Source organism: Bombus pyrosoma, linkage group LG17 (assembly GCF_014825855.1).
Source record: "Bombus pyrosoma isolate SC7728 linkage group LG17, ASM1482585v1, whole genome shotgun sequence".
Taxonomy (NCBI): Eukaryota; Metazoa; Arthropoda; class Insecta; order Hymenoptera; family Apidae; genus Bombus; species Bombus pyrosoma.
Genome location: NC_057786.1, coordinates 4,918,941 through 4,928,577, shown reverse-complemented (window position 1 = coordinate 4,928,577; position 9,637 = coordinate 4,918,941). Strand labels below are relative to the sequence as shown.

General features: G+C 41.7%; 2 long non-coding RNA genes across 5 annotated transcripts; both read right to left on the bottom strand.

Annotated features, from left to right (window-relative positions):
* Positions 1-2,875: 2,875 nt before the first annotated feature.
* On the bottom strand, positions 2,876-3,714 carry LOC122577007. The gene is made up of 2 exons (XR_006320000.1): positions 3,653-3,714; positions 2,876-3,562 (listed from the first exon to the last, which is right to left on the bottom strand). It is a non-coding gene; the product is annotated as an uncharacterized LOC122577007 (long non-coding RNA).
* Positions 3,715-3,765: 51 nt separating this feature from the next.
* Positions 3,766-7,676, bottom strand: LOC122577006. 4 transcript variants are annotated; one of them, XR_006319998.1, is made up of 5 exons: positions 6,441-7,673; positions 6,034-6,180; positions 5,457-5,894; positions 4,557-4,619; positions 3,766-3,822 (listed from the first exon to the last, which is right to left on the bottom strand). It is a non-coding gene; the product is annotated as an uncharacterized LOC122577006 (long non-coding RNA). The 4 variants fall into 4 exon arrangements; XR_006319997.1 differs by having other exon boundaries at positions 3,772-3,822; positions 4,557-4,895; XR_006319999.1 differs by having other exon boundaries at positions 3,779-3,822; positions 4,756-5,894; positions 6,441-7,676.
* Positions 7,677-9,637: the final 1,961 nt, after the last annotated feature.

Sequence of the window (9,637 nt, the reverse complement as noted above, 5' to 3'; positions counted from 1 at the left end):
CATCATCTGTCGTTTGATTTAGATTTATTAAATCCGTCGTTTTATTTATGAAGTAGGTTTCGCCATTATTTGTTATTTTTATCGTTGGTATTTGCTGTTGCATTTTATATTCTCGACCGTTTGGCGATGGGCCTGTCGTTAGTCCTTTGTTTTCCCACTTGTCGCACTTTCACTGAAGCACTGTTTCACACGTCCGTCTAGCACGGCTGCTCGGGCAGCACTGTTGGTTTTTGTATTAGTGAGCATATTTTATCGTATTATGTATTAAGAATCTAAATGCTTAGTATGGTTGTTATTATTTATATATGTCGGATTCGCATTATGATTAGGGTTGGGGTTAAAGGCGTGAAACGAATCTTCGTTATGGTTAGACTTTGTCGTTATGCAATAGAGAAGATATTGACTAATGCAAACACGATTGTTACAGATATCGACAAGTATCCGTGGTAATTAGATATTCGAGACGCTAGTGACAATGATTCTAGGTTCGATAACGAATCCACGGTCAACGAGATAACTCTTTACTAAACGTAGAATACTTTGAAGCACAAATACGTTTGCTGGGACGGTCGGTATATACTGCTCAACTATCTCACGCGACGTAGTAGATAGTATTAAGTTATATTATTTATTAAGGAGGAGGAGAGCCAAGAGTTCTCGCCCACCGCCAAGGTGGCGCGTCAAGGAGAGGGATAACAAGCTGCTCCAGGCGGCAGTCATCGTGGCTGCCTGGAGCTGGGACGCGCATACGACGGAGGGAAGCGTCGACGAGGAGGCGAAGATCCTACTTCAAGACATGAGCGCGGCGTGTGACGCCTGGATGCCGCGCTCCATGCCCATTGGTGGACACCATCAAGCCGTCCATTGGTGGAGAGATTGCGCAGCTTCGGAGTCGCTGCGTCCGGGCCCACAGAGTGTTCCAAAGTGTTCTATTCGCGACGATGAAGGAAGTCTCCCGCTGCTACGAGGCGTACAGGGAAGCGCGACGCATTCTACAGCGGGAGATCAAGATCGCGAAAGCTCGATCCTGGAGAGATCTTGTTCAGACGTTCAAATCAGATCCGTGGGGGCGGCCTTACCGGATAGTGACGAAGAAGTTGCGCCCCTGCCCCTCCCCCCACTGACCGCAAGTATAGACCCAGCGTTGCTTGCCACGACGATGTGAGAGAGGCACGACCATCCACCACCTGGACGGTGGAATGGGTGCTGGAAGCGTCGAAGAGGATGGCCTCTCGGGACGTCGCACCAAGTCCAGACGGAATACCAGGACGGGTTTGGGCGGAATCAATGAACATCTTGTCTCCTCGTCTACGACGCCTCTTTACAAGATGTCTGAGGGAGGGTGTCTACCCCCCGGACATGGCGAACGGCGAAATTCGTTCTGCTAAGGAAGGAGGGTTGGCCCTTGGACTCACTGGCGTTGTACAGGCCGGTGTGTCTTCTGGACGAGGTGAGCAAGCTTCTTGAAAGAATAATCGCCACCCGTCTGGAGGCCCATATATCGCAGCGGGTACACGAATGGCACGATAGGCAGTACGGTTTTCGACGGGGCCGCTCAACCGTCGATGCGGTGAATCGTGTAATGTGTGAACATCTGCGGAGAGGAACTACAGATGGGGCTTCAGATGAAATACCTGGGTCTCACGATCGATGTTTGGGCCGCACTTTGAGCTCCTGGCCCCTACAGTGACGGCCGCAGCCAACGCCTTATGGGGCCTATTACCAAACATTGGCGAAGCCGGATTTGAAGTTCGTCGACTGTACGAGGGAGTGGTTCGATCCAGGGTCCTGTACGGGGCTCCGGTGTGGGCGGAAGATTTGCCCAGGAGTCGTCACAGCTTACTGTTGCTGAGGAGGTTGCAGAGGATTACCACCATCCGAATAGTCAGGGGATATCGGATCATATCTCACGTGTCCGCGTCTGTGCTGGCAGCGTTCAATTCGTAGCTCTCCTCCGTTCGAGCTACAGGCCCTAGCTCTCGGACGGGTGTACCATCACATGCGGAGCTTGTGCTTGGCCGTTACACCCTCCGCCGGCCAGTCGGTCTGCGACGTCCGTGAGGAGGCAAGGCTCGATACCTGGGAAGGATGGGGCATTCAGCTCGCCGCCGAGGATACGGTACGGCCTCATCGAGCCGTTAGAGCGGTCCTACCGAACTGAGAGGCCTGGAGAGATCGTGGCGGGCTCCCGCTGACGTACAGGATGACGCAGCTGTTTACCGGGCACGGAGCGTTTGGGGAGTTCCTGCTAAGGATTCGACGGAAGATGACTAGTGCATGCCACCACTGCGAGGAAGAGGAAGACACGGAACAGCACACGCCAGCGTGGCAGGAACTGCACCGTGTCCTATGACTCGCCAATAGCGAAAGTTTGGTCCCTGAGGCGATCGTAGAAGCCATGCTAAGGGGGCAACAGAAGCACATCGCTGTCTGCTCCTACTGCGAGCAAGTCATGCTCGCAAAGGAGCGCGCAGAGAGAGAGAGAAAGGGTGAGAGGACAACATCCATCGAGGGTGCCGTAACGCTGAGGAGGTTCTGCGCCCACCCCTCGGACTTGTACGACGGCCCAGACAGCGTGGCGTTAGGAGGAGTGGTCTCTCCTAACTGCCCAGTCAACCAAGGATGATTTCCGATTACACCATCAGGGAGAAGACGAAGGAGTGCCCCGGCAGTAATACGCAAAGAGGTCCCGGAACTCTCCTACCAATCGTCAGGACGAGAAACGTGGAGGTACGAATCCGGCATTACCCGGCGCCCTCTCCCCGGAGGGCGCGGGCGCCTATGAAGGTTTCCTCCACGAAAAAAAATATTAAGTTGTATTAAGTTGTATTAAGTGGAATGTAACTGATAGTAAATAAGTTGTTGCAACAAGGTATATGGTTTAGCTTTAATTTATTATAGTAAATATGGTTTGTAATAAACATATTTCTAGTAATAAATTTGTATGCAACATAGTAAATGATATTTCTACGTGCATTAATAAATTTAAATTGAATTAAGTGTGTCTATGGAGAATTATTTCATCCGTGGATCGTTCATCATTATTTTGGTACTTCATTTGTTACGTCGCGTAGGACATCTGCGCGCCGTCTCTCGCTACCTGGTAGCCAACGGTCAATCTACAGCCATCCCGATTCTCAATAGACGCAATGACCCACCATAAAGACATTAGCCTTTAGCTGCATTGTCTCCACAAATGCTTGCCAGTCTAATTGCATATCGAGAGAATTCTATAATTCTAGAAATATTTGCAGTTTATGGCGGGGTTTTGGAAAGATCCTTGAGTTTATTAGGCGCTCTTAAACATCACGGAGAAAGCGGACAGTCATCAGACGGGAAAAACCCAACACATGTTCATCATAAAAGGCTATTTTTCGGTCAAAGAACACACCCACAGCAAGTTTTCCTCCGAGACACCTTAAGGGCAGCTAGTCAGTCGAGTTCAGTTTCTCACTCTCTCCAAATTAGTCCCATTCCAACTCCAATTCCGAGTCCAGCACTCTCGAGCGAGTGCTCAAGCAGTCATCAACAGTTCTACACTTATTCAACACGAGTTTCATACCTTAAATCCGTCATTTATTTCACTTATATATACGCATCGGCGTAACTATTGTTCTTATATAAAGTTGTTGAAATAAACACTATTCTATACCTGCTAATTCAGTGTAATTTCAGTTGAACCACCCCTATTATCGTAACAGAAATCAGGGGATCGATCATTTCGTGGCGTCGATTATTTAATCGTAACGGGAATTTACGACTCCCGTTGACGTGCCTTCTCGCGATCGCGTCTCTCCGCGAATGGTCGACGAAACATCATTCCTAAAATCAAACGAAGTTGATTAGTATTCTTGCAAGTAGTAGTTGAATTAATTATGTGATATGCTTGATTGTCGGTAGCTATATAATATAATGATGGAGTGATGTTGAAGATATTTAATATTAATAATGAATGGAATCTAATTGTTGATTTTCATAATTAATTAGTAAGCTAAACTAGATAATCTCATTCTACTACTGGATAATCAAAAGTGTTCGATAATGTTTAATACAAGGAGCCTTCCTTACCATGGGGTTGTGCTCGATTCTTCACATTTGGATTAGTATTTATAACCATTAGTTAGTAAGGATTAAATGCAGGCGGATAATGGTTAGAAGTGGCTAACATAAATTGGAGGTAGATATATATAACTACATATTAGTGGATGGTTTAATGAATAGATAACAGTAAGTTCTCGCAAGCACCAAATTCGGAACTGTGGCCCAGTTGAATTTAGTCAACTAATTGGTGTTCGCACATTAATGTGGATCCTTATTTCTATAATTAGACAATGTCGATAAGTTAGATTTCGCTAATATAAATAATTGTTATTGTTAATTTAAGGGAATATTTAATAGTTCGGTAGCAAATATGCTGGCGAGTTAATAAATCGTTAACATAGCTTAATGTTAGTAGTATATTAAGATAATTTGGATATAATAATGCTTTTTAGCAATAGTAAGGGTTGATGGTAAGACTTGAAATAAGCTTGGCTAATACGTTGTTATTTACTTACATATTGGAAGTAATAATGGGGTCGACACTGGGAAGAGTCATTTAACAGCTGCGGTACTCCGATCTAGAGAACAAATAATAGATATATTGGTACACTTAATAATGGAGGAGGTACATAGCATAATATGGGAGTTGATATAATTAACATTATCTGGATTTGGTAAAGTGGACATAATAAATGATAAATGTATTATACACACTTTAATATCGTGTACGTGCGTCAATCTATTATTGGAATATCCTTACGTATGACAATAATGGTTTAATCATATCCATATGGACAATTAAATTAAATATAGATGAACCCGGGGGGTTCGTATATTAATTTGGTCCTTCCTTCCTATAATTATATAAGTCGATGGGTATTATTGTAGGTTTAGTAGATGAGTAATGATTTATGTCTCGATTGACGGCTTTTATTTAAAAAATACAGAAGTTGATGAATAAGGTATGGGATAGTATGATAGATCTTATATGGTATGATTTAGAAGTTGATAAGCATTCTTAACATTAACATTAATAGAGAACTTGATTAAACATTGCCGAAATTAGTTCAATGTAATAGGATCTACTGTTAGTACTTGCATACATTTTACAGTAGGAATGGTTATTTTCAATAGTAGGAAGTTGTGAGGTATCAATTTCAAATCAACTTAGTAAGTGTAGATGCAATGGGCTTGTCTGGTAGAATTGCGTAATATGATTTTAGTTGGAGGCAGATATAGATAAATTGTATGTATGTTCGGTAAACGGATATGCTGGCAAGATAATGGCTCTTTAAGCATAGTATTGCTGATAATATAAGGATTTAAATTTGCCCTTGAAGAGGCCTCTCAGCAACTGCAGGAGCTGATTGTAAGATTGGATGGAAATAAGGTTAGCTAACATGAAGCTTACTTACATATTTGGATGGAATAATTGTATAACTACTTTGAATAGTCATTTAAGGCGATGGCAGTGTCACGACCGGCGCATTTCAAATCCGATGGACCGATGGCGGAGATAAAGATGTGGCGACAATGTATATCGCCAAAGTGCCTAATGAGCCATCAATATCCCAACGGTCCTTCCTCCGAATGTCCGACGGTCGCGGACGCCTAACAAATGCGTGGATAGTGGGGACATTGAGGGGTGACAAAGAAAAAAGAAACGGATCCGATTGAAAGTAAAATTGTAAGAGCTTCAGTCTTGGAAAGACACGGCTGGAGTTCAGAAGTAAATTGTAATTAGTGTAAACGCGAAGTGTTAAGAAATAAATTCTCTTTTTATTTTTTTATTTTTGTTTTCATCTTCGATTTCTCTTTTTTATTTTACGTGCCAGCGGTTGGGTTACTCCAATCTATGGAAGCAAATAATGAGTTAAATTTGTATATTTATTAATGGAGAAGCTGCATAGCATACATAGGGATGATATATAAATTAATAGTAACTAGTTTTGATTGAGTGATCATTATATAAGAATAATGTGTAATACACACCTTTTATATTGTGTACGGGTTTCAATTTGTTTTGGGAATATCCATATTTAATGATTTAATGATAACCAGGGTTAAATCGTATCTATATGGGCATAAACTATATATGGTTGAACCCGCGTGGTTCGTCCATTATTTTGGTCCTTCTTCCTAAAATTAATAAAACAATAAAAGTAAACATAGTCAATGGTATTATTGTAGGTATTAGGAAATGAGTAGCGAATTGAGTTCTCGGCTGGCAGCTTTTATGCAGATAATACAAAGGTTAAGGTGTAATGCAATTGGATAGTATGATATAGCATATATAGCATGATTTATATATGGATAAATATTCTTAATATTGATAGAGAATTTGGATTAAACAATGCTGGAATTAGTTTAATGTAATATAATTCATAGTTGGTACTTACAGTCATTCTATGGGTGATAGTGTCACGTTCTATTTAGTTCGGTAGCGTTAACTGACGTTTAATGTAACTGGCAATAAGCTCCACTTTCGGCAAACCTGTTATGTGCGGGAATACTGGCACGGGAGAAGATTAAAGTTGTTCGAAAGTAAATTAACAATATGTAATGATTTATTCAAATTTTACTCGATTTCGATATTGACAATTGATTGACAGACTGACTGATATAAAATTCTTCGGTTGACAAAATGGTAATTCTTCGGTTGAAAAAATGATGATTCTTAGCATGACAGAATGATAACTAATTCATCGATAGACAAAATGATAACTAACTCTTCGATAGACAAAATGATAACTAACTTTTCGAATGGTAATTATTCTGTTGACAAACGGTAATATCATTATTACTCGATAGATGAATGGTAATATTATTATTCGATAGACGTACGGTAATTATTGTTACTGACTTCTCTGATTCGCTACATTTATTTATATCTGTCGGAGATGAAAAAACGTCGGGGTCTTCCTTTTGAAAATGTTTGGAAAACGTTTGTTTGTTGTCGTTTGTTGACATGACAATAGATATTTTCAATTTTTAGGAAGTTACGATGGTAACGATGGTATTCTATACGAACTTAGTATGTGTAGACGCAATGGGTTGTTGGTAGAATTTCCTAATATAGGTTGGTCCATATAGATATATAGTAAGAAAGTTCGATAAATTATATGTAGATAAGCTAATGCTAAGATAATTACTCATTAAACATAGTTTAATCCTAATAACATAAAAAGTAAATTTAGACCCAATAGATGCCTCGCAGCAACAGTTGAGGTTGATTGTAAGACTGAAAATAAGGATAGCTAATGCGAAGTTTTACTTACAGTATTAGGATATAATAATTTTTTATTTACTTCGAATAGTCAGTTAATGTGATAGTAGCTGCGTTACTCCAACTTATAGAGACGAATAATAGGTTAGATTCGTATACTTACTAATAGAGAAAGTGTGGTGTGTATAACCAGCGCAGTGATGACTAGCCGTGGCTACTACGGTGCGATACATATGTAACGACCAAAGAATATTCAACACGGACGAATTCTAGTTTACATCACCTTAAGCAAATAGAGTATCATAAGTACACGCTTTAATTTTCTACATGGTTGCTATGATCTTGCACGACGTGTACCAGGTTCTCAGGTCTGTCGCCATCTTGTTTTGATGGCTTATTGGTAGAAGCATGGACTAGAGAACTATAAGAGTTTCGTCTTGTGATGCTATATTAAATAGTCACCGAATACGTAAGACACAGAACCGAACATAGATATGAAAGTAGATTTTAATTTAGATTAAATCTGAAAATGTTAAATTTAAACTAATTACCAAGTTAATAACGGAAATTACGTATACTGAATACAATAACTACAACTACATAATTATAATAAACATTGTATTATTGTGCACACACATAATTGATAACAATGGATAATAACCTATAGTAAGTTAATGTATAATGTTGTAAATTATTTTTCTTGCGAATTAATTGATAGTAATTAAGTTAAAGAAGATTGAGAAATTTTAGTTCGAAATAAGGAATATGTGTTAGAAGGATACTCAAATGAGAGCTCAGCTAATTTTATGTTACACTCCTTCTCGCACAGTACAATATTTGCGATTTGCTTCTTAAGAAATTGATGAGATATGGGATAAGTGAAGGTTACTATTATATACTAGTGATGGAGTTATTATGACGACTGGCTTGCTAATGGACTACGAGTGGTATTTGTTTTGAAGGACTTGGCACATAAATATGATGAATCTGGCTATGACCCTGGACTAAGCTTTTCATTTAAACAAACATGGAAAAGTCTATATCAGAGAATAAAATTACGACACAGGGCCCCGGAGCCCCCAGGCTCCGTCGGTGTTTCAAGTGGCGTTCCAGGCTTGACCCAACGGTCATCTGATGACTAGGCAAACGACGAGAGGAGGGTGGATCCGGGCCCCCCCCTCTTATTCGGGAAATACGACCGGGGATCACAGCTACGAGGATAGTGAGTTCGAAGTCGGAGGAGGTAATGAGAGCAGCAGGAGAAAGAGTAAAAAAGGGGCGTTGGGTACCTCTCCTCACCCAAAGAAGCATGCGAAGCTCCTTGAATTCACTAATGATATACGCGAAGTGGTGGAGAAGAAGGATTCCGGCAGCCTAAAAGTCAGTGGTGGCCGAGAATAGTCTCGGTCGCTACCGTCAAAGAGGGATTTTTGGCTCCGGTCGTGAAAGGAGCTAGCGGAGTGGAGGGAAATTACCTTGTAACCTTGTGCATGTTCGCAGGTCCTCCTCCGTTACGCGCAGATCTTGCTCCTCTTCCCTTTGTGTCTGTGGGATTCGGAAACTATGCCCTTCATCTTCCTGCTTCGCTCTTCTGGTAACGAAAAGGTCCTCTAGAATTCTCGCAACTCCGTTTTTACAAAGACCCTCCGGCGGCATATTCCGAGCCATTTTAGCTCTTACAACTCGATATGGCTTCCCCCAGGGATCCTGGTCCAGAGTTGCGCAAAACTCTTTCCACCTTTCCTCCTTGCAGCGTTCGATCGCCCTTCTTTACCTTCTCCTTGCCTCCTTAAACTCGGCTACCATGTGGCCAGCATTGGCTCTACTAGCTGGCACTGCCCGTTGTACTCTTCTTCTTGACCTCAGAGTTGCCCTTCTCAACTCGGACAACTCATCGTTCCACCAATAATTAAAATTTCTCCTCCCACGCGGCGGTAAAATCCTCTTCAATTCGTCGGCACACGTACGTTCCAGTTGTTTCTGGAATTGGTCGCCGTGTGTCGCGACCGTCATTGTCCATAATATTTATATTTGTGTCAAGCCTCATCAGGAATTTACCCTCGTCAACATTTTTCGTCGAGTATTTAAAGCTATCTCCCCCTGCCTGTTTCTTTCTGTTTGTCATAAATTCACGCAATGAATATAAACGATCAGAGGCAGACTATGTCTATATCTATGACGGAACTCTTTTTCAAATTCTGCCTCATTCGTCTACTAACGCTCAAAATATCTGGGAAGCTCGTACGTCGATTCCTGGCGAAGGAGTACGTTTCCGTCGTCCTGATCGACATCAGCTCGTTTCTTGTCAGAGTATCCAGCAGATACGTCCCCCTGGGTTCCGTCCTCCTGCCATCCCAGGCTGTGGATTTC